This window comes from Panthera pardus, unplaced genomic scaffold, assembly GCF_024362965.1.
Source record: "Panthera pardus isolate Hobbes unplaced genomic scaffold, ASM2436296v1 HiC_scaffold_127, whole genome shotgun sequence".
Taxonomy (NCBI): Eukaryota; Metazoa; Chordata; class Mammalia; order Carnivora; family Felidae; genus Panthera; species Panthera pardus.
In genome coordinates this window covers 132,775-159,155 of record NW_026526685.1, presented here as the reverse complement: position 1 = coordinate 159,155, position 26,381 = coordinate 132,775, and the positions used below count along the sequence as shown (strand labels likewise).

Genomic DNA, 26,381 nt, shown 5'->3' with positions numbered 1-26,381 from the left:
GAAAACACCCCCTTCCATGACAACTTCGATGGGACAGGTCATGCCAGGGTCTGTGCATTCCATCTGCCTGTGCTGGCCTTCATTGGAGCGCTAGAGTTATTGTGGAGTGTGTGGGTATAAACCTGCATTATGCACCTGTGAGTCTGAGTTCTTTCTGTTTCTGTGAGTATATTGACTATCAACAAGAGTTTCCTGTTTCTTGGTTGTTTTCATGTTTTACTCTTGTGTTTATCTGTATGCATGTATCTATGTCTGTGTCTCTGAATGAACATACATCCACTGTGCAAATCTGTGTCTGTGACTGTATTATCTGTGTGTCTCAGGTACATGAGTCCCTGTGGGAGCATCTCTGTGTATCTGTGTTTCGTGTTTGTGTGTGTATTGATTGTATGTGTGAATTTGAGACCCCTTTGGGTGTTCTTGATCATACCTGTGGGTATGTGTGTGTGTTTTCTGTGTGTGTCTACTATTTGTAGAGTTTGCTTTATGGGGCTGATTCATGTGACCCTGAGTGTGTGTGTGTGTGTGTGTGTGTGTGTGTGTGTTCCACTCAGGGTGACACTGGCTATGTCTGCAGTGCGAGTCTGTGTGTGAGCCTGTCCATGGGCCCCATACCTGAGTCCCAGATGACACTGTGGGTGGTTCCATGCCTGTGTTCCATATCTGTGTATCCATGCCTGTGTGTGCTTGTGGTGTCTGTTTTTTCCTCTGTGCATGTGTGTGTCTGTGCACCTCAGAAGTAGCTGCAAAGGGAACCCTTCAAGGGCGATCCTGGGGTGGGTGAGCAAAAGACAATATGTGCTTCCCCCACCCTCAGGCTCAGCTCCCTCTGCCCATTTTTCTCCCATCCTCCAGTGCCCCCCACTTCGGATGCCATCTCGGTCTCCAAGGATGGATGGAGTGAAGGGCAGCTCACAGGACCACAGGCCAGCAGCTGGGAAGGCTGCAGATGGCAGGAGGAGGTTATAAAGTGTGGGGAGGGCTCCTAGACCCTGGTGAGGCTGAGAGATACCTAGGCCCTGGGAAGGGTGAGTGAGTGGGGGCCCCAAGGCAAGGCTGGGGAAACAGAACTCCTGGGCCCCATGGAAGGAATGCAGGAATGGGCACCCCGGAAAAGAGCTGGAGGAGTCCTGCAGGACTCCTGAGTCCCCAAAGGGCAGATCCTTCACTCACTCATCTGTGCTGGTGCAGGCTAGGGCCAGGAAGCAGCAGCAGCAGCCGCAGCATTCAGAGGCAGTGGCAGCAGATCCATGGAATGGTGGATGGAGCAGGGAGCCATGGTCTTTCGAGCAAGTGGAATCACCACAGTGGGCTGCCCTCGGCCCTTTCCCCCTTCCCCGGCCACCTTACTAGCTCTGGCCCTGGCCTCATCCTCAGCAGGGCATGGTCAAGCCAGACAGAGATGGACACCTGGGGCCATAGGAATGTCCCCCTGACCTCTGTGTCCTAGTTGTTGAATGGGCATAAGGAGTCACCCAGGGCCCCTGGCACCAGAGTTTTCTCTAATGGAACTTGGGAAGAATTATGGAGGGATAGCATTTAGTGCCAGTTTATTCACAGAATAAAAGCACAACACAAGGTCGCCTCGGATGTTGATGTCAATGTTTTATTACCAGACCACATTTGGAGCACTTACCCAGGGATGTGGAGGGAAGACAATAACATATTAATTTAAGAGAACAAAAATGCTAGAACATGGGAAGTCCTGACACTCTTGCAAAACAGTGCTCTACATTCCCCTCCTCACCCTCTCCATAGTGGGGAAACTGAGGCAGCCAGGGATTTGGTCAAGATTACAGAGTGGTTTCTGAGTGTTTTGCTGATTACATCTGACCAAACTCCTTTTTCTGAAGTTCACTTCTTTAATCTTAACAGTTATGACTTTGGGGAACTCTGGGACAAATTCCACCTGGTTGAGGATGAAGCAAACCTATCCTGACTTAGTCCTGCTATCATTTCCTACCAATGACCCATGCCCCTCCTTTGCCCCTGAGCAGTCCCCAGACAGGCTGGTACCATGTGGTGGCCTCGCTAGGCTCTATGAAGAATGTCACATTGTCCTCTTACCCACTAAGCTGGATGCAGCCCTGTGATATGCTCTGACCAGGAAATGTGAGTGGGAGTAAAGTGTGCCACCTCGAACACAACACTTGGGAACAACTGCATCTGGCCACCTCTCTGTCCATCTCTTATGTCACCTGGTAGTTAGCTATGGTGGGTGCTCTTTTATCCTGGTCCCAGGGGGACCATGGTGGACATGTGGCATGAGCAAGGAAGATACTTCCTTTATTATAAGTTGTTAAGACTTTGGGCTATTTGTTACCCACAATAACATCTAGCCCATCCTAACTGGTATGCATCCTCCGTTCTCCTCTCTATGAGGCAGCATAGCCTAACATTCAAAGTATGAACTCTATTGTTAGATACACGTGGGTTTGAATTTCAACTCCATCCTTTTATCAACTCCAACCTCAGACAATTTACTTGAAGTCTCTGAACCTCCATTTCTGCTCCATAAAATGGATGGTTACACCATCTCAGGTTTGAAGAGGATTAAATCAAATAATAAAAATGTAAATCTTTGAGTCCAGGACCTGGTACATATAGTCAATGTCAATAAATATTAGCTGTATGGCATATGTCTAGATTGCAAACAGTCTGAAAATGCAGCAACTATTACAAAAGAAGGAGACATTAAGCCTGTGGCATAAGTATCCTTTCAAACTGTTTTTCAGCAAATAGGATAATATTATGTCTATTCACTCACACCTTACTTTTTACTCTTAATAAGATATTGTTGTGATATTTTTATGTTGCAAACAAAAAGATCTGCATCGTCTTTTTAAATTATAGGACAACATTAAATACCATTAATAATTCAATCACTTCTCTATTGCTGGACATTTCCATAGGTTGCATATGGCACTGAAAACAAATGAAGTAAATAAAAACTATTAAAATGTATTGTGTGCTAGAGTAAATATTTGTTAACTTTTGTTTGCTCTGCATCTATATATGTACTGGGTTACAATTTAGAATGTATATCTTATTACAAACAATGTTTTTAAAAGGTGTGGCAGTTGTTGATTTCAATTTTTTTCAAATTTTGAAAGATTACAAATAATCTAATCTTTTAAATTTCAGGAATAGAATTTAGTGATTCATCACTTACATATAACACCCAAGGATCATCCCCAAAATGTCCTCTTTAATGTCCCTCGTCATTTTGCCCATCCCTACACCAACATCCCACCAGTGGCCCTCTGTTCTCTGTATTTAAAAGTCTCTTATGGTTTGTCTCCCTCTCTGTTTTTATATTATTTTTGCTTCCCTTATGTTCACATGTTCTGTTTCTTAAATTCCACATATGAGTGAAATCATATGATATTTGCCTTTCCCTGACTTAATTTAGCATAATACACTGTAGTTTCATCTACGTTGTTGCGAGTGGCAATATTTCATTCTTTTTGATGAGTAATATTCCATTATACACACACATACACACACACATACACACACACACACACACACACACACACACACACCACATCTAATTTATCCATTCATCAGTCAATAGACATTTGGGCTCTTTTCATACTTTGGCTATTGTTGATAGTGCTGCTATAAACACTGGGGTCATGTTCCCCTTTGAATCAGCCCTCCTGTACCCTTTGGATAAATACCTAGTAGTGAATTGCTGAGTCATACTGTAGTTCTGTTTTTTTAGTTTTTTGAGGAACATTCATACTCTTTTCCAGGGTGGCTGCACCAGTATGCCTTCCCACAAGCAGTGCAAAAGGGTTCGTCTTTCCCTGCATCCTTGACAACATCTGTTATTGCCTGAGTTGTTAATTTTATCTGACAGATGTGAAGGAGTATCTCATTGTAATTTTCATTTGTATTTCCCTCATGATGAGTCATGTTAAGCATATTTTCATGTGTCTGTTAGGCATCTGGATGTCTTTTTTGGAAAAGTGTCTTTCATGTCTTTTGACCATTTCCTCACTGGATTATTTGCTTTTTAGGTGTTGAGTTTGACAAGTTCTATATGAATTTTGGACACTAACCCTTTATTGGATATGTCATTTGGAAATATCTCCTCCCAATCCATTGGTTGCCTTTTAGTTTTGCTGATTGTTTCCTCTGCTGTGCAGAAACTTTTAATCTTGATGAGGTCCCAAGAGTTCATTTTTGTTTTGTTTCCCTTGCCTCCAGAGACATGACAAGTAAAAAGCTGCTGCAGGTCAAAGAGATTGTTGTCGGTTTTCCCCTCTAGGATTTTCATGGCTTCCTGCCTTACGTTTAGGTCTTTCATCCATTTTGAGTTTACTTTTGTATATGGGGTAGGAAAGTAGTCCATGTTCAGTCATCTGCCGGTCGTTGTCCAGTTTTTCCAGTACCATTTGCTGAAGAGACTGTCTTTTCCATTACATAATCTTTCTTGCTTTGTTAAAGATTAGTTAGCCAGGGGCTTCTGGGAAGATGGCAGTGTAGGAGGACACTGAGCTCACCGCATCCTGCGGATCACTTAGATTTCACTCACACTTGCCTAAATAACCCAGAAAATCGCCAGAAGACTAGCAGAATGGATTCTCCAGAGCCAAGCATAGACGAGAGGCCCACGGAAGAGGGTAGGAAGGGCAGAGAGGTGGTGCACGCTACATGGACTGACAGGAGGGAGCCAGGGCGGAGGGGCAGCCCGCCGGCAAAGCAGAGCCCCCAAGTCTGGCTGGCAAAAGCAGAGGGGCCAGACGGAGTGTGTTCTGACAGCAAGCGGGACTTAACATCTGGAAGGTTATAAGTTAACAGCTCGGCTCAGAGAACGGGAGGGCTGGAGGACAACGGGAGGGAGAGTTTTTGAGCCCCGGACAACAAAGCACAGCTTGGTGGGGAACAAAGGCGCTCGCCAGCGCCATCTCCCTCGCCCATCCCCCAGGCAAAATCCCAAAGGGAACCAGTTCTTGCCAGGAAACTTGCTTGCACCGTGCAAACACCCAATGCTATGCTTCTGTGGATTCATCCCTCCGGCGGGTCTGACTCCCTCCTGGTGCTGCAGGGCCCCTCCCGAAGTGGATCTCCAAAGGAAAAGCGAGCTGAGCCTGCCCCTCCTGCCCCTGTGCACCTTGCCAATCCACCCCAGCTAATACTCCAGGTCCACGGCACCACAAGACTGGCAGTACGCAAGTAACCAAGATGGGCTATGCCACCCCACAGTGAATCCGACCCCTAGGAGAGGGAAAGAGAAGGCACACACCAGTCTGACTGTGGCCCCAGCAGTGGGCTGGGGGCAGACATCAGGTCTGACTGCAGCCCGGCCCACCAACGCAAGTTATTGAAGACAGCACAGGGGAAGTGCCCTGCAGTTCTGCACCACTCCAGGGACTATCCAAAATGACGAAACAGAAGAATTCCCCTCAAAAAAACATCCCAAAATAATGACAGCTAATGAACTGATCAAAAAGGATTTAAACAATATAACAGAAAGTGAATTTAGAATAATAGTCATAAAATTAATCGCTGGGCTTGAAAACAGTATAAAGGACAGCAGAGAATCTATTGCTACAGAGATCAAGGGACTAAGGAACAGCCAGGAGGAGCTCAAAAATGCTATTAATGAGCTGCAAAATAAAATGGAGATGACCACAGGTCGGAATGAAGAGGCAGAGGGGAGAATAGGTGAACTAGAAGATAAAATTATGGAAAAAGAAGAAGCTGAGAAAGAGAGAGATAAAAAAATCCAGGAGTATGAGGGGAAAATTAGAGAACTAAGTGATGCACTAAAGAGAAATAATCTACGCATAATTAGTATTCCAGAGGAGGAAGAGAGAGGGAAAGGTGCTGAAGATGTACTTGAAGAAATAATAGCTGAGAACTTCCCTGATCTGGGGAAGGAAAAAGGCATTGAAATCCAAGAGGCACAGAGAACTCCCTTCAGACATAACTTGAATCAATCTTCTGCATGACATATCGTAGTGAAATTGGCAAAATACAAGGATAAAGAGAAAATTCTGAAAGCAGCTAGGGATAAACGTGCTCTAACATATAAAGAGAGACCTATAAGACTCGTGACCGATCTCTCTACTGAAACTTGGCAGGCCAGAAAAGAACGGCAGGAGATATTCAATGTGATGAACAGAAAAAAATATGCAGCTAAGAATCTTTTATCCAGCAAGTCTGTCATTTAGAATAGAAGGAGAGATAAAGGTCTTCCCAAACAAACAAAAACTGAAGGAATTCGTCACCACTAAACCAGCCCCACAAGAGATCCTAAGGGGGATCCTGTGAGACAAAGTACCAGAGACATCGCTACAAGCATGAAACCTACAGACATCACAATGACTCTAAACCCATATCTTTCTATAATAACACTGAAAGTAAATGGACTAAATTTGACAACCAAAAGAAACAGGGTATCAGAATGGATAAAAAAACAAGACCCATCTATTTGCTGTCTACAAGAGACTCATTTTAGCCCTGAGGACATCTTTAGATTGAGAGTGAAGGGATGGAGAACTATTTATCATGCCACTGGAAGTCAAAAGAAAGCTGGAGTAGCCACACTTATATCAGACAAAGTAGACTTTAAATTAAAGGCTGTAACAAGAGATGAAGAAGGGCATTATATAATAATCACAGGGTCTATCCATCAGGAAGAGCTAACAATTCTAAATGTCTATGCACCGAATACAGGAGCCCCCAAATATATAATACAATTACAAACATAAGCAACCTTATTGATAAGAATGTGGTAATTGCAGGGGACTTTAACACTCCACTTACAGAAATGGATAGATCATCTAGACACACGGTCAATAAAGAAACAAGGGCCCTGAATGATACATTGGATCAGATGGACTTGACAGATATATTTAGAACTCTGCATCCCAAAGCAACAGAATATACTTTCTCCTCGAGTGCACAAAGAACATTCTCCAAGATAGATCACATACTGGGTCACAAAACAGCCCTTCATAAGTATACAAGAATTGACATCATACCATGCATACTTTCAGACCACAATGATATGAAGCTTGAAATCAACCACAGGAAAAAGACTGGAAAACCTCCAAAAGCATGGAGGTTAAAGAACACCCTACTAAAGAATGAAGGGGTCAACCAGGCAATTAGAGAAGAAATTTAAAAATATATGGAAACAAATGAAAATGAAAATACAACAATCCAAATGCTTTGGGATGCAGCAAAGGCAGTACTGAGAGGAAAATACGTTGCAATCCAGGCCTATCTCAAGAAACAAGAAAAATCCCAAATACAAAATCTAATTCCACACCTAAAGGAAATAGAAGCAGAGCAGCAAAGACAGCCTAAACCCAGCAGAAGAAGAGAAATAATAAAGATCAGAGCAGAAATAGACAATATAGAATCTAAAAAAACTGTAGAGCAGATCAACAAAACCAAGAGTTGGTTTTTTGAAAAAATAAACAAAACTGATAAACCTCTAGCCAGGCTTCTCAAAAAGAAAAGGAAGATGACCCAAATAGATAAAATCATGAATGAAAATGGAATTATTACAACCAATCCCTCAGAGATACAAGCAATTATCAGGGAATACTAGGAAAAATTATATGCCAACAAACTGGACAACCTGGAAGAAATGGACAAATTCCTAAACACCCACACGCTTCCAAAACTCAATCAGGAGGAAATAGAAAGCTTGAACAGACCCATAACCAGCAAAGAAATTGAATCAGTCCTCAAAAATCTCCCAACGAATAAGAGTCCAGGACCAGATGGCTTCCCAGGGAAGTTCTACCAGACGTTTAAAGCAGAGATAATACCTATCCTTCTCAAGCTTTTCCAAAAAATTGAAAGGGAAGGAAAACTTCCAGACTCATTCTATGAAGCCAACATTACTTTGATTCCTAAACCAGAGACCCAGTAAAAAAAGAGAACTACAGGCCAATATCCCTGATGAATATGGATGCAAAAATTCTCAATAAGATACTAGAAAATCGAATTCAACAGCATGTGAAAAGAATTATTCACCATGATCAAGTGGGATTCATTCCTGGGATGCAGGGCTGGTTCAACATTCGCAAATCAATCAACGTGATACATCACATTAATAAAAGAAAAGATAAGAACCATATGATCCTGCCAATCGATGCAGAAAAGGCATTTGACAAAATTCAGCAACCTTTCTTAATAAAAACTCTCAAGAAAGTCGGAATAGAAGGAACATACTTAAACATCATAAAAGCCATTTATGAAAAGCCCACAGCTAACATCACCCTCAATGGGGAAAAACTGAGAGCTTTTTCCCTGAGATCAGGAACACGACAGGGATGTCCACTCTCACCGCTGTTGTTTAACATAGTGTTGGAAGTTCTAGCATCAGCAATCAGACAACAAAAGGAAATCAAAGGCATCAAAATTGGCAAAGATGAAGTCAAGCTTTCGCTTTTTGCAGATGACATGATATTATACATGGAAAATCCAATAGACTCCACCAAAAGTCTGCTAGAACTGATCCATGAATTCAGCAAAGTTGCAGGATACAAAATCAATATACAGAAATCAGTTGCATTCTTATACGCTAATAATGAAGCAACAGAAAGACAAATAAAGAAACTGATCCCATTCGCAATTGCACCAACAAGCATAAAATACCTAGGAATAAATCTAACCAAAAATGTAAAAGATCTGTATGCTGAAAACTACAGAAAGCTTATGAAGGAAATTGAAAAAGATATAAAGAAATGGAAAAAGATTCCGTGCTGAATTCCGTGTCAATACTACCCAAAGCTATCTACACATTCAATGCAATCCCAATCAAAACTACACCAGCATTCTTCTCAAAGCTAGAACAAGCAATCCTTAAATTCTTATGGAACCACAATAGGCCCTGAAGAGCCAAAGTAATTTTGAAGAAGAAGACCAAAGCAGGAGTCATCACAATCCCAGACTTTAGCCTCTACTACAAACCTGTCATCATCAAGACAGCGTGGTATTGGCACAAAACAGACACATAGACCAATGGAATAGAATAGAAACCCCAGAACTAGACCCACAAACGTATGGCCAACTCATCTTTGACAAAGCAGGAAAGAACATCCAATGGAAAAAAGACAGTCTCTTTAACAAATGGTGCTGGGAGAACTGGACAGCAACATGCAGAAGGTTGAAACTAGACCACTTTCTCACACCATTCACAAAAATAAACTCAAAATGGATAAAGGACCTGAATGTGACACAGGAAACCATCAAAACCCTAGAGAAGAAACCAGGAAAAGACCTCTCTGACCTCAGCCGTAGCAATCTCTTACTTGACACATCCCCAAAGGCAAGGGAATTAAAAGCAAAAATGAATTACTGGGACCTTATGAAGAGAAAAAGCTTCTTCACAGCAAAGGAAACAACCAACAAAACTAAAAGGCAACCAACGGAATGGGAAAAGATATTTGCAAATGACATATCGGACAAAGGGCTACTATCCAAAATCTATAAAGAAATCACCAAACTCCACACTCGAAAAAACAATAACCCAGTGAAGAAATGGGCAGAAAATATGAATAGACACTTCTCTAAAGAAGACATCTCGATGGCCAACAGGCACATGAAAAGATGCTCAATGTCGCTCCTCATCAGGGAAATACAAATCAAAACCACACTCAGATATCACCTCATGCCAGTCAGAGTAGCCAAAATGAACAAATCAGGAGACTATAGATGCTGGAGAGGATGTGGAGAAACGGGAACCCTCTTGCACTGTTGGTGGGAATGCAAATTGGTGCAGCCACTCTGGAAAACAGTGTGGAGGTTCCTCAAAAAATTAAAAATAGACCTACCCTATGACCCAGTAACAGCACTGCTAGGAATTTACCCAAGGGATACAGGAGTCCTGATGCATAGGGGCACTTGTACCCCAATGTTTATACCAGCACTCTCAACAAGCCAAATTATGGAAAGAGCCTACATGTCCATCAAATGATGAATGGATAAAGAAATTGTGGCTCAATATAGAATCTAAAAAAACGGTAGAGCAGATCAATGAAACCAAGAGTTGGTTTTTTGAAAAAATAAACAAAATTGACAAACCTCTAGCCAGGCTTCTCAAAAAGAAAAAGGGAGATGACCCAAATAGATAAAATCATGAATGAAAATGGAATTATTACAACCAATCCCTCAGAGATACAAACAATTATCAGGGAATACTATGAAAAATTATATGCCAACAAATTGGACAACCTGGAAGAAATGGACAAATTCCTAAACACCCACACGCTTCCAAAACTCAATCAGGAGGAAATAGAAAGCTTGAACAGACCCATAACCAGCAAAGAAATTGAATCGGTTATCAAAAATCTCCCAACAAATAAGAGTCCAGGACCAGATGGCTTCCCAGGGGAGTTCTACCAGACGTTGATAGCAGAGATAATGCCTATCCTTCTCAAGCTATTCCAAGAAATAGAAAGGGAAGGAAAACTTCCAGACTCATTCTATGAAGCCAGTATTACTTTGATTCCTAAACCAGACAGAGACCCAGTAAAAAAAAGAGAACTACAGGTCAATATCCCTGATGAATATGGATGCAAAAATTCTCAATAAGATACTAGCAAATCGAATTCAACAGCATATAAAAAGAATTATGCACCATGATCAAGTGGGATTCATTCCTGGGATGCAGGGCTGGTTCAACATTCGCAAATCAATCAACGTGATACATCACATTAATAAAAAAAAAGCGATGAACCATATGATCCTGTCAATCGATGCAGAAAAGGCCTTTGACAAAATCCAGCACCCTTTCTTAATAAAAACCCTTAAGAAAGTCGGATAGAAGGAACATACTTAAACATCATAAAAGCCATTTATGAAAAGCCCACAGCTAACATCATCCTCAATGGGGAAACACTGAGAGCTTTTTCCCTGAGATCAGGCACACGACAGGGATGCCCACTCTCACCGCTGTTGTTTAACATAGTGTTGGAAGTTCTAGCATCAGCAATCAGACAACAAAAGGAAATCAAAGGCATCAAAATTGGCAAAGATGAAGTCAAGCTTTCGCTTTTTGCAGATGACATGATATTATACGTGGAAAACCCTATAGACTCCACCAAAAGTCTGCTAGAACTGATCCATGAATTCAGCAAAGTTGCAGGATACAAAATCAATGTACAGAAATCAGTTGCATTCTTATACACTAACAATGAAGCAACAGAAAGACAAATAAAGAAACTGATCCCATTCACAATTGCACCAAGAAGCATAAAATACCTAGGAATAAATCTAACCAAAAATGTAAAAGATCTGTATGCTGAAAACTATAGAAAGCTTATGAGGGTAATTGAAGAAGATATAAAGAAATGGAAAGACATTCCCTGCTCATGGATTGGAAGAATAAATATTGTCAAAATGTCAATACTACCCAAAGCTATCTACACATTCAATGCAATCCCAATCAAAATTGCACCAGCATTCTTCTCGAAACTAGAACAAGCAATCCTAAAATTCATATGAAACCACAAAAGGCCCCGAATAGCCAAAGTAATTTTGAAGAAGAAGACCAAAGCAGGAGGCATCACAATCCCAGACTTTAGCCTCTACTACAAACCTGTCATCATCAAGACAGCGTGGTATTGGCACAAAAACAGACACATGGACCAATGGAATAGAATAGAAACCCCAGAACTAGACCCACAAACGTATGGCCAACTCATCTTTGACAAAGCAGGAAAGAACATCCAATGGAAAAAAGACAGTCTCTTTAACAAATGGTGCTGGGAGAACTGGACAGCAACATGCAGAAGGTTGAAACTAGACCACTTTCTCACACCATTCACAAAAATAAACTCAAAATGGATAAAGGACCTGAATGTGAGACAGGAAACCATCAAAACCCTAGAGGAGAAACCAGGAAAAGACCTCTCTGACTTCAGCTGTAGCAATCTCTTACTCGACACAACCCCAAAGGCAAGGGAATTAAAAGCAAAAATGAATTACTGTGACCTTATTAAGACAAAAAGCTTCTTCACAGCAAAGGAAACAACCAACAAAACTAAAAGGCAACCAACGGAATGGGAAAAGATATTTGCAAATGACCTATCGGACAAAGGGCTACTATCCAAAATCTATAAAGAGCTCACCAAACTCCACACTCGAAAAACAAATAACCCAGTGAAGAAATGGGCAGAAAACATGAATAGACACTTCTCTAAAGAAGACATCCCGATGGCCAACAGGCACATGAAAAGATGTTCAACGTCACTCCTCATCAGGGAAATACAAATCAAAACCACACTCAGATATCACCTCACGCCAGTCAGAGTGGCCAAAATGAACAAATCAGGAGACTATAGATGCTGGAGAGGATGTGGAGAAACGGGAACCCTCTTGCACTGTTGGTGGGAATGCGAATTGGTGCAGCCACTCTGGAAAGCAGTGTGGAGGTTCCTCAGAAAATTAAAAGTAGACCTACCCTATGACCCAGCAACAGCACTGCTAGGAATTTACCCAAGGGATACAGGAGTCCTGATGCATAGGGGCACTTGTACCCCAGTGTTTATAGCAGCACTCTCAACAATAGCCAAATCATGGAAAGAGCCTAAATGTCCATCAACTGATGAATGGATAAAGAAATTGTGGTTTATATACACAATGGAAAGCTACGTGGTAATGAGAAAGAATGAAATATGGCCTTTTGTACCAACGTGGATGGAACTGGAGAGTGTGATGCTAAGTGAAATAAGCCATACAGAGAAAGACAGATACCATATGGTTTCACTCTTATGTGGATCCTGAGAAACTTAACGGAGACCCATGGGGGAGGGGAAGGAAAAAAAAAAGAGGTTAGAGTGGGAGAGAGCCAAAGCATAGGAGACTGTTGAAAACTGAGAACAAACTGAGGGTTGATGGGGGGTGGGAGGGAGGGGAGGGTGGGTGATGGGTATTGAGGAGGGCACCTTTTGGGATGAGCACTGGGTGTTGTATGGAAACCAATTTGACAATAAATTTCATATATTGAAAAAAAATAAAAATTAAAATTAAAAAAAAAAGAAATTGTGGTTTATATACACAATGGAATACTACGTGGCAATGAGAAAGAATGAAATATGGCCTTTTGTAGCAACGTGGATGGAATTGGAAAGTGTGATGCTAAGTGAAATAAGCCATACAGAGAAAGATAGATACCATATGTTTTCACTCTTATGTGGATCCTGAGAAACTTAACAGAAACCCATGGGGGAGGGGAAGGAAAAAAAAAAAAGAGGTTAGAGTGGGAGAGAGCCAAAGCGTAAGAGACTCTTAAAAACTGAGAACAAACTGAGGGTTGATGGGCGGAGGGAGGGAGGGGAGGGTGGGTGATGGGTATTGAGGAGGGCACCTTTTGGGATGAGCACTGGGTGTTGTATGGAAACCAATTTGACAATAAATTTCATATATTGAAAAAAAATAAAATAACTTATGAATTTGAAAAAAAAAAAAAAGAAAGAAATTGTGGTTTATATATACAATGGAGTACTACGTGGCAATGAGAAAGAATGAAATATGGCCCTTTGTAGCAATGTGGATGGAACTGGAGAGTGTGATGCTAAGTGAAATAAGCCATACAGAGAAAGACAGATACCATACGTTTTCACTCTTATGTGGATCCTGAGAAACTTAACAGAAACCCATGGGGGAGGGGAAGAAAAAAAAAGAGGTTAGAGTGGGAGAGAGCCAAAGCATAAGAGACTCTTAAAAACTGAGAACAAACTGAGGGTTGATGGGGGGTGGGAGGGAGGGGAGGGTGGGTGATGGGTATTGAGGAGGGCACCTTTTGGGATGAGCATGGTGTTGTATGGAAACCAATTTGACAATAAATTTCATATATTGAAAAAAAAAGAATATCTTCAGCAAAAAAAAAAGATTAGTTGGCCATACATTTGTGAGTCCATTTTTGGGTTCTCTATTCTGTTTCAGTGATCTAAGTGTCTGGTTTTGTGCCAGTACCATACTGTCTTGATGATTACAACTTTGTAACACATCTTGAAATCTGGAATTGTGATGCCTCCAGACTTGGTTTTCTTTAGGATTGTTTGTTTTAGCTCTGTGAGGAATGCTGGTGTTATTTTTATAGGAATTGCATTGAATATGTAGATTGCTTTAGGTAGTATTGACATTTTAACAATATCTGTTCTTCCAATCCAGGAGCATGAATGTTTTTCCATCTTTTCTGTGTCTTCTTCAATTTCTTTCATACACTTTTTATACTTTCCAGTTTAGAAATTTTTCACCCCTTTGGTTAGGTTTATCCCTAGGTATTTTATGGGTTTTGGTGCAATTATAAGTGGGATATATTCCTTGATTTCTCTTTATGCTGCTTCATTATTGGTGTATAAAAATGCAACTGACTTCTGTACACTGATTTTGTATCCTGCGACTTGGCTGAATTCATGTAGCAGTTCTAGCAGTTTTTGGTGGAGGTTTTTGGCTTTTCCACATAAAGTATTATGTCATCTATGAACAGTGAAAGTTTGACTTCCTCCTTGCTCATTTGGATGCCTTTTATTTCTTTGTATTGTCTTATTGCTAAGGCTAGGACCTCCAATACTATGTTGAATATTTGTGTGAGAATGGGCATCCTTGTCTGATTCTGGACCTTAGGGGGAAAGCTCTCAGTTTTTCCCCATTGAGGATGATATTAGCTGTGGGTCTTTCTTATATGGCCTTTATGATCTTGAGGTAAGGTCCTTCTATCCCTCCTTTCTTGAGGGTTTTTATCAAGAAAGGACGCCGTATTTTGTCACATGCTTTTTCTACCTATACTGAGAGGATCATGTGGTTCGTGTCCTTTTATTAATGTGATGAATCACAATGGTTAATTTGTGGATACTGAACCAGCCCTACATCCTAGGAATAAATCCCATTTGATTGTGGTGAATAATTCTCTTAAAGTACTGCTTGATCCAGTTGGCTAGTATCTTGTTGAGAATTTTTGCATCCAGGTTCACCAGGGACATTGGTCTCCTTTGTAGTGCAGTATTTGTCTGGTTTTTGGACAAAGGTAAGACTGTCCTCATAAAATGAGTTTGGAAGTTTTCCATCCATTTCTATTTGTTGGAACAGCTTCAAAACAATAGGTGGTAACTCTTCTTTAAATGTTTGGTAGAATTTCTCTGGAAAGTCATCTGGCCCTGGACTCTTTGTTGGGAGATTTTTGATTACTGATTCAATTACTTTAGTGGTTTTGGATCTCTTCAAAGTTTCTATTTCCTCCTGTTTCAGCTTTGGTAGTTTATATGTTTCTAGAAATTTGTCCATTTCTTCCTGATTGGCTAATCTGTTGGCATTTAATTGCTCATCGTGCTCTTCTTACTGTTTGTATTTCTACAATGTTGGCCGTGATATCTCCTCTTTTATTCATGATTTTAATTATTTGGGTCCTTTCTTTTTTCTTTTTGATCACTCTGGCTAGGGGGTTATCAATTTTATTAATTATTTCAAAGGACGGGCTTCTGGTTTTATTGAACTGTTCTACTGTTTTTGTTTTAATTTTGATATCGATTTCTGCCCTAATCTTATTATTTCCCTTCCTCTGCATATTTGGCCTTTATTTGATATTTTCCAGCTCCTTTAGGTGTGTGGTTAAGTTTTGTATTTGAGACCTTTCTTCCTTCCTATGTCTGTGATTAAGTGATCTATATATTTGAGTTCTTTAATGTTGGGGGCATACATGTTTACAATTGTTAGATCTTCTTGGTGGATAGACCCCTTAATTATGATATAATGCCCTTTCTAATCTATTGTTACAGTCTTTATTTTAAAATCTAGTTTGCCTGATATAAGTATGGCTACTCTGGCTTTCTTTTGATGACCATTAGCATGATAGCATGATTCTCCATCCCCTTACTTTCAATTTGCATGCATCTTTAGGTCTACAATGAGTCTCTTGTAAGCAGCATATAGATGGAACTTGTTTTCTTAGCCACTGTGCTGTCCTATGTCTTTTGATTGGAGTGTTCAGTCCATACATTTAGATTGAGTACTGAATGATGAATTTTGTACCATTGTGGTGCCTATAGATATGGTATTTCTGGTGATGTTCTCTGGTCCTTTCTAATGTTTGTTGCTTTTGGTCTTTACTTTTTTTTCTTTCTTTTTTTTTTTCTTTTCTCCAGAGTCCCCCTTAAAATTTCTTGCAGGGCTGGTTTAGTGGTCATGAACTCCTTTTGTTTTTGAATGTCTGGGAAACTCTTTTATCTCTCCTTTTATTTTGAATGACAGCCTTGCTGGATAAAGAATTCTTGGCTGCATATTTCTCTCATTCAGCACATAGAATATCCTGTGACTCCTTTCTGGCCTGCCAAGTTTCAGTTTACAGGTCTGCTGCAAACCTGATCTGTCTTCCCTTGTATGTTAAAGACATTTTTTCTCTTGCTGCCTTCATAATTCTTCCCTTGTCTGTGTATTTTCTGAATTTGACTATGATATGCCTTGGTGTGGTCGTTTTTTGTTGAATCTAATGGGAGTTCTCTGTGCTTTTTGGATTTTGATGCCTGTGCCATTCTCCAGATTATGAAAGTTTTCCACTATAATTTGTTCACATCAACTTTCTGTCCCTTTTTCTCTCTCTTCATCTTCTGGGACTCCTATTTTTCAGATGTTATTCCTTTTTTTGTTTTTTGAGACTACTTCTTGTAGCATGCTCTTTTGCCTGTTTGCCTCCTTTTCTCAGCTTCATTATTCTCCATAAATTTATCTTCTATTTTGTTGATTCACTGCTCTGCTTCATTCATCCTTGTCGTTGTGACATCCATTCAATACTGCATGTCAGTTACAGCATTTTTAATTTCATCCTGACTAGATTTTATTTATCTCTTCAAAAACAGATTTTATGCTTTTTTCCACCCCAGGTAGAACTCCTATTGTCATGGTTCTAAATTCTAGTTCAGACATCTTGCTTATATCTGTGTTGATTAAACCCCTGACTATCATTTCTTCCTGTTCTTTCTTTTGGGGTGAATCCTTCATCTTGTTATTTTAGAGGAAGAAAAAAATTAGTAAAATAAAAAATAATTCAAATAAAGGATGCTATATCCTAGATGCGTTTTGGTTGGCTTGTTGACAGAAGCTTGCTAGAATAGAGAAAAGTATGAAAGAAAAGAAAAAAAAGCAAAAATTAAAATGTATGTAATTAGAATAAAATAAAATAAGTGAAATAGAATAAAAGATCGTAAAAAGTCAAAAATAAAAAAATAAACCAAAAATAAGTTTTTCCCTTTCTGTTTCCAAAGAAAGGAAGAAAAAAGTCTGTATTTTAAGCCAAAACAGAAGAAAATGTACAAATAAATGAACCAGGAAACAGAATAAAACCTGAATGAAGTTACATCCAGTTTCACCTAGAACTGAAACTATGAAGCCCTCTATAGTCCATACACTAAGCAAGTGAAGTGACTTGTGCTGGTCTACTAGGGGATGTGCCTGAAGGGGCAGTTGGGCAATGCGTGGTATAATGGCTTTGTTCTCCACTATAGCTTATTGGTGTGGGTGTACGCATGTACGTGCATGGGAGAAGTGGAAATGGCTTCACCCAGCTCCCTAATCTCTGGCACAAGAACTTCACACTCTCACCAACTTGCGATCAAGCACCTCTTCATTGTCTCCGGCCTCTGTCTGCTCCCCACCTCTACCCTTTCCTGTCCACACTGCCTGCCTGCCAAGCAGCACCTTCCTCCAGAGTTTTATCTCAGATGGGGTTGTGTTTCAAAACCCCACACTTCAGAGACAGCTGGGCTTGGACAAGCACTGACTCACTGGGGGAGGGTCTCAGTGAGCAGCGGCCAGGGGAAGGCTTGTCCAGAAAACATGTGTGTGATCGTGCAGCAGCAGAGGTTCAGAGGTTATGGCAAGTCACAAAACACAGCTGGTTCCAGGTTTCACTCTGGTGTCTTTGTCCCAATACCAGCAAATGTGGCTGCTCTCTGGGGTCCACATAAGATCTCTGAGGGGAGGCCATATGGCCTCTACCAAGTGCACTCCAAGCAGGGGAATCGCTTCTCCACATGTGGCCCATGGACCTCTCAGGCCCCACTCCCTGCTCGTGGGGAGTCGCCTTACTTCCTCACCAGAGCACAGCCAGGCACTGAGTTACAAAACTTCAGACTCTGCACTCCACTGTTCATAGAATCCTGGTGATATTGAAACCCTCTCCTTTCTTCCTGTCAAAGGTTTTGGGGAATTGATTTCTTGTTCAGTCCCCTGTGAGCATTTTTATTCTTTCTCTCCCTTTCTTTCCAGCTACTTTCAGGGGAGTGCTTTTCTTGCAAAATTCCAATGCACCACACTTTCCCCCTTTCTCTTTCTCTGTCCTCTCTCTGCAAAAACATCTCCCTACCCTCCCTGTCTTTTCTCTCCCCCAGTTCACCTCTCTGCACCATGTACCTGCTGAACACTGTGGCTCAAGTTATGTTGATTGTTGTCGGTCCTCAGGTCAATTTCCTAGGTGTTTAAAATGGTTTCATGCTGATCTAGCTGTGTTTCAGGGATAAGGCAAGCTCAGGATCTCCATGGTGCTCTGCCATCTTAACTCCTTACAAATAATCTTCTTGATATCTCTGAGAATGTGTTTCATCTTTTTCTTTATGATGACATGTCAGCCATGTTTCTGACATAGGACAGAGGTTCCATCTGATTGAGTTGATTCTTCCAAATCCCTAAGTTGAATTGCTTCTTCTGCATAGGAAAATGTTTATTCCATTGGCTACATAAGCTTCACCCCAGCCACCCGAGCAGAGCCCCAGGAACCAGTGGAGGGGAGCACATCCCATCCATCTGCCCTCACTCACCTTCCTCGGGTACTTATATGGGGCTGTCACTGACTTCACATACTGCTGCAGCTCCTGGGTGAGCTGGTCCTGGTCATGGGAGAGGAATTCCGGGGTCAGGACAATAAATGCCTTCATCACCTGCAATGAAGAACCAGAGTGAGGCTCAGGGTGAGTGGCAAACAACTGCGTAGTTTAAAAAGTAAATGTTTATTAAATAAATGGAAAAACAAGTTGAGAGTTGGGCCTTTGGAAAAAAAACAGGACCAGTTTCCATACTTCCAATTTCCACTCTTTGCCTTAGAAAATAACCTCTCAGCCTCCATTTCCTTCTCTGTGACATGGGGATAGCATAGCTTCACCCCTCATTGCATTTATGTCAAGATTCATTGAGATAATGCATGTAAAATGTGAAGCCAGTTTAAATTATTTGTATTCCTATCATTATTATTACCATTTTTACTATTATTGTAGATAGAGTTCTGTGGGCATGAAATAAATGTTGGTAATTAACCATTTTTAAGTTATTTATGTCCCTATTACAGGGAACAGGGCCTTAAACATACTAGGTACTCAACACACACTTGTTGAATCAATGAATGCATGCTCTAAAGCCAGATCTCTCAGATTCCCATTCCACCTCCACCACTTAAGGGCTTTGTGATCAAGAAAGTCATTTAATCTCTTTATGCTTCTTCACTATTAAAAAAAGGGTATCAGAATCCTTAATGAATTAGGCTGTTGTGAGGGGGAAATAACCTGTCACATAAAAAGGGCTCATCAATAGGAAATTATTGGCAGCAGCAGTAGGAGCAGCATTCACAAGCATCATTTTCTGTCACACATAGCTGGGGCCACAGTGCCCTCTGGTGACCACACAGTGTAAATGCACATGCACATGCATTCTGCCCTCCCTCCACCCTAAGTGGGAGGTTGGGGAGATATGGCCTGGAAAATGTTTTTCCTGCATCTGCCTTCCAGGTGCTCACACACAGACACAATGACCTCTGTGTCCTCCTCCTTACCTCCCTTCGAATTGGGTCCGGCCTGCTCACCACAGCCGATTCAGCCACTGCTGGATGTTCCACCAGGGCATGCTCGACCTCATCAGCCCAATTCAGTACCTGGAGGATCAATGACTCCTTCTTGGTTTTTGAGCAGCTGGCAGGTCTGGGTGACCCAGGTCTTCAAGTGTCATATTTTGAAGAGTCATATCTTCCTTTGGTATGTAGGATAACTGTCTCAGGGAGCCCAGATACCTGTCACCTGCCTCTGTTTTGGGCCCCAACCATGAAAAATGGACACTCCATATAAGAAATATGACAGTCACAGGACACCTGGGTGGCTCAGTGGGTTAAGGATCCGACTTTATCTCAGGTCATAATCTCGCAGTTCATGAGTTTGAGCCCCGTGTTGGGCTCTGTGCTTACAGCTCAGAACCTGGAGCCTGCTTCAGATTCTGGGTCTCCCTCTCTTTCTGTCTCTCCTCCACTCGCACTCTGACTTTATCCCTGTCTCCCTCTCTCTCAAAAACAAATAATCATTTTTAAAAAATAAAATACAACAGTCACATGCTCCCCAGAGTTTCTTATCTCACTGCCTCTGGTCAGGGAAGAGGGTACATGTTTAGTCCTCCCTGAGCTATGGTGCTTCATCTGAAACTTTCAGGCAAATTCTGCATCCTATTCCCCATTATATGAGCATGTTTTAAGAAAAAGAAGAAAAGACCCTCTACTGTCTAAATATACATGGAAATGGGGTGCTGTAAGATAATGTAAACTTTTTCTAGAAAAATCATTCTATTTTACAAATATGTCCCATTCCTCCTTCTGCCTTCTCTCCAAGACTGCCAAATATTCATTCAACAAATGTTAAGTGCCTGCTATGTGTCAGACATGATTCAAGGTCTTAGGGACCTTGTAGAGAACAAACAGGGTCCCTGCTCTCAGTAAATCACATTCTCATAACAGTAAGAAGGTTACCACAGATTAAGCTGTTACTGTGTGCAAGGTGCAGAGTCATTTCCACACATCATGACTCTTACACTTCATAAAGGATTAGAAAGCACACAGTTACTTCCCCAGTTTTTCTAATGTAACATAGACTCAAATGGTGAAGTAATTTGTCCCATGTCATCAGCTAGTGTTGAGGCCTCAGGGTTGAATAATCACCTGTTTCATTCTAATATTCAGGCTGCATTTCTTTTGGCACATGGACTGTAATTGTAACAAAGTCAATAAAATCTTCTGATCTGAAGTTGAAGACTGCCTCCTACATGTCCTATTATATTACTGCCTCAACTTGAGTTTTTAGGTTAATTAATATGCCTCACTCTAGGGGCGCCTGGGTGGCTCAGTCCATTGAGCATCCAACTCTTGATTTCAGGTCAGGTCATGATTTCAACATTCATGAGATCAAGCCCCACATCAGGTTCCATGCTGAGCATGGGGTCTGCGTGGGATTCTCTGTCCCCCTCTCTCTGTGCCCCTCTCCACACTCACAAAATAAATCAGTAAACTTAAAAAAAATATGCCTCGCTCCAACGTGTAGCCAGGTGGCACACACAGCCATGAACAAAGTCAACATTTCTTATACTTTGAAGTATTTTCTAAAATGTCAATGTGGAGATACTCTGAACTAGAGCTCCAAGACATAGTTTCCATGTGTGCTAAGGAACAACGGAAGGAACATGCAAAAGGTCCTGTGCATCCCTGTCTGTATCCAAGTTTCTGATTCATTCACTCATTCATTCATTCACTCCATGAATACTAATGGATGAATAAGCCTATTCTCTTCTAAGCAAGTACATCATGGTGAGCCAGAACATGCAGCCCAGCTTCATGGGTCTCAGATATAGCAGAGCAAAAAAAAAAAAAAAAAAATTTTGGTCTAATAACCGTGTAGTAAGTATATAGCCAGAAACTGGAATAAGTGTTATTAAGGGAAGGACCAAATAAGGCCATAAAGATACATTTTAGAAGGAAATTACTTATTTTAGGAGAACAAGGGTACCTCCCCTAAAGAAGTCCTACTTCCCCTGACATCTGAAGGATAAATGGGACTTCACCAGGTGATGGGGGGTATCCTGGGAGGGGGAACAGTTTGCACCAGAGAAACTCTCAGAAGGGTCATGCACACACTACTGTCAGGGGTCACTGAGAGATGGCCTTGGTCTAGACCTTCCAGACCATTTAGAGCCAAGATGATAATTGTCATCCAACATCTGTTCCCCCTTCTCTGTCACAGTAAGACAACAAGCTGAATTTAAGATGAATAATCTTAGGCTCCAGACAAGCTGAACAACTTGTAAGGATCACAGACTCACTCTGGGTTGGTTATTTTCATTGAGATATTTACCCACCATAGGATAATTCATTGAGCACTTTTATGTAGATATTTTCAACTTCAGTTATTTTTTTTTTTTTAGAAAAGAAAAGAAAAAGATATTTGCACACCATGAAATTTATCATGGTGGATTTCAGTATATTCATAAGGTTCTACAACCATCACTGCTAGAAGCACTTGCTTTTAAGTACTCTTTCTTCTTATCAAAATTACTTTAAAATGATATTTTTAATTGAGTTTATAAAATACACTATTTAATTTGCACAATACTGTAAAACGGCTCAATGAAATTTGTACATGTGCATTCATCTGTGGAACCACCTACCAAATCAAGATGCTCAGGACACCCCCAGCCACCTCGTCGGCTCCCCAGGCCCTCTCCCACTTGGTATGCCCTTCAGAATGACCACTAATGATTCTGAAAGCCCCTTATAGTAGAGAACAAAAAGGCAATGACTTAGAAGGAGGGTCAGGTGCTGATTCCACATGTTATGCAGCAAAGAGGGCTGATGAGATCCTCCCTTGCTCCCTCAAACAGGCTTCCTCCTCAGAGGTGAGTAGAGAAGTACTGACAGGCCTTGCCCATCTCAGAAGGGAAGGAAGCAGCAACTACCATGGCTCTGGTGCTGTGGGGGGTCAGAAGATTTCATCTTATCCCTAAAACCGTCAGTTGGTTCTGACTGAACCATGGGGAAGGGATCATCCGGATCCTCATTAGGATCCAGGGGTAGAATGATGCTGAGTGAACTACCACTGGCCACCAACACAATGATGTTTCCTAAGGAACCTGCTGCATGTACCATTGATCACTGTGATGGCTTTGTCATGTGTCAGCAGAGAAACACACACATTTTCTAAACCCACATGTAACCTCTACATAAATGCAATGACAAAGTCATGCTTCCACCAGGGTCCAACTAAACCTTGTACAACTGAAAACACACTAACCATTTCCTTAGAAGGGTTTGTCCTTTGGTAATGTTCTTGAGTATTCCTCTCTATTTCATTCAAGTGGCTATTCCTCACCCTCCTTGCAACATTCTTGATGCTGGCCTCTGCTGTCAATGGTCTATGAGGTGTAAGATTTCAAGATGCTAAGAGCACTGATGCTGGAAAGTATTAAAATCACTCATAAAATGACAAAGGAGTGTGTCAGAGAGTTAGATCAGAAACATCTGAGAGACAGAAAATGAACAGGAGGAATGATGTGACAAGCCCTCTAAGAAAAAAAGATAATGAAGAGATTCAGCACCCTGAGAAAATTTTTGAAGCTCTCAAATATTTTTCATTAAACAAGAACCATTTTGGGGTTGCTTGAGTGGCTCATTTGGTTGAGCATCTGACTTGATTTCGGCTCAGGTCATGATCCCAGGGTCATGGGATCAAGACCCGCACTGGACTCCATACTGGGCATAGAGCATGCTTGGGATTCTCTCTACCTCTGGCTCTGCTTCTCCCCCCTGCTCATGCACACTCTCAAAAAAATTTTTTTAAAAAGGAACCATTTTTATGATAGTATTGTACAATTAGGAATGGATTTCAAAACATATTTATAGTTGACATATATTTTTTATCAGACAATTTGCATCCAAACTCCCCTACATCAACACTCGACTCAGTATGTGTTTATGCCAGGAATGATCACATAGTTGCATCTATAGCTTTACTGTTATACAGAGTAAGCTAAAGTACATCAGATGTTTTCAGGGCAAATTCTCAGTTTTGCTTTCTTTTCTCAAACCTAGTATTATGTTTTGGCCTGTAATGCTTCAAATAAAATATTAAGGAGCAAAAACAAATAAGAAGTAATCTTCATCAAAAGAACAAAAAGAGAAGCCACAGACTGGTAGAAAATATTTGTAAAGGACACACTTGTAAAGGACTGTTACCTAAAATATGCTAAGTACTCTTCAAACTCAACAGTAAGAAAACAAGCAACCTGATTGAAAAATAGGGCAATGACTAACAGATGCCACAACAGAAAGATATACACATAGAAAATAAGCATATGAAAACATGTTCTACATCATATGTCACAAGGTAGATGAAAATTAAAACAACAGTGAGATACCAGTACACCAGTTAGAATGGCCAGAATCTAGAATGCTCACTATACAAAATGTTGTGGATGTGGAACAGAAACTCACTCATTCCTGGAGGGAATGCAAAATGGTACAGCCACTTTGGAGACAGTTGGGTGATTCTTACAAAACTCTTAGCCTATGATCCATTAATTGTGCTCCTCGGTATTTATCCAAAAAGTTGAAAACTTTTACCCACAAAACCCTGATATTTAGAGTGGCTTTAATAATAATTTCCAACAGTAGGAAGTAACCAAGGTATTCATCAGTAGGTGAATGGATAAGAAAACCGTGGTACATTCAGACAATGGAATATTATTCAGGGCTATAATGAAATAAGGTATCAAGCTATGAAAAGACATGGAGAAAAACCTAAACAGATGTTATTAGGTGGAAGAAGCAAATCTTAGAAGGCTACATACACTATTATTCCAACTATATGACATTCTAGAAAAGGCAAGATAATGGAGACAGTAAAAAGGTCAGTGGCTGTCAGGGCTTAGGGGAGAGGGAGGGGGAGGGATGAATAGGTGCAGCACAGAGGATATTTAGGGCAATGAAACTAGTAGGTATGATACTATAATGGTAGATATATGTCATCAAAAATTTGTCCAGTCCCACAGAATCCACAACCCAAGAGGGAACCCAAATGAAAACTATGGTATGTCACAGGTTCCTAGTGTCAAAGACATACCCTGTGTGGGACGCCACCCAGGAGTTGGGGGTAGGGGTGATGGTGTGGATTTTTGGTAATGGATCTTCTCTAGGCTGCTTCTTTGGTTCCCAGGGACTCTCCTTTGGCTGGTCTTTTGTAACACTGCAAGGTCTCATTATTCCTTAGGATATGAGGGAAAATGGCCCATTAATGGGACATTAAGCTTAAGTATAGCTTTTCCATTAGATCTCTTCTGCAGGAACAGGGCAAATGGACTGAGGTACCCTCTGTCCAGGCCTGAATGGCCCCCAATCAGGACCCTGATCTAAGGGCCTCTTGATGAATATATTTGGCCACTAACCAGGCTGATAAACTCCCTCCTGATATACTGGATGATTGTTTAAACAGGACTCCTCTGAATAAATCCATCTTGCTTGAGGAAACACAGGCCATCCCTAACAAAGGGGATGGTGACACTCTTTGTTCCTCCTTATAGGCTCAGGTTCCTCTAGCTGTATGTGGGAGTTTCTCCTTCATTCACTTCCCAGGTTAATGGCTATAATTGGAGCCAATTGTCTCTGGTGAATCTACCTTGGGACAGGGACTTTAAAGAATATTCCTGGGGCGCCTGGGTGGCTCAGTTAAATGGCCAACTTCAGCTCAGGTCATGATCTCGCAGTTCACAGTTCGTCTGTTTGAGCCCTACATCAGGCTCTGGCTGGCAGCTCAGAGCCTAGAGCCTGCTTCTAATTCTGTGTCTCCCTCTCTCTCTGCCCCTCCCTTGCTTGCTCTCTGTCTCTGTCTCTCTCAAATAATAAACATTAAAAAATTTAAAAAAAATTAATATTCCCAAGCAGCTGCCAAAACTCCTTTTGTTTCAGGGAAGTTCCCTGTCTTCACTGTCCAGATATGTACTGCCCAATTCCCCTTGAGTGTGGGGAAAAAACACGCATCTGGTCATCTGTCTGAAATAACAGGCTTTAGGACCAGAAAAGCTCTTTCTCTGCCCTCTGGGCTTTTACCTGCCTCCAGCCTTCCAGGCAGCAGAAAGATGACCTCCCATCCCTGCCTTCCCCTCCCCCTCCTCCTGTTTCTGCACCACCTTGGGTACTGCCTGCACATCTGGTTCCTGTACCATCCTCAGTGCCTCTGGCACCATTGGCTCCTCCTGCTTCCTTTACTATCAAAGGTCAAAGAGCACGCCCTTGGACTTACACTGCCCACTTCAGATTCCTCACCAGTGTCCCAGGTACAAATTGACAATGGGGAACAAATTGGTTGACTTTTAAGTGTCATACTTAAAAGGTGGAACATACTCAATATTTAAACTAATTTAAGTTTGTTGGTTTAATTAAGATAGACATATATTTTGAATTGTCAGCATGAAATGTGAAAGTTTACCAACATTTGCTAAAGGTCAAAGAAGCTCCTGTTTTCTCTGTTGCAATTTGTTAGCAAAGGGATGACTTGAAATGATGGTTAATTTCGTGTGTCTCAAGGTTTTCATGAGTAATTGTTAACACAGATATCAAGAGC

General features: G+C 41.2%; 1 long non-coding RNA gene across 1 annotated transcript; it reads right to left on the bottom strand.

Annotated features, from left to right (window-relative positions):
- Positions 1-1,585: 1,585 nt before the first annotated feature.
- LOC109261160 (uncharacterized) lies at positions 1,586-18,901 on the bottom strand. Its single transcript, XR_008421463.1, has 2 exons — positions 18,786-18,901; positions 1,586-1,909 (listed from the first exon to the last, which is right to left on the bottom strand). It is a non-coding gene; the product is annotated as an uncharacterized LOC109261160 (long non-coding RNA).
- Positions 18,902-26,381: the final 7,480 nt, after the last annotated feature.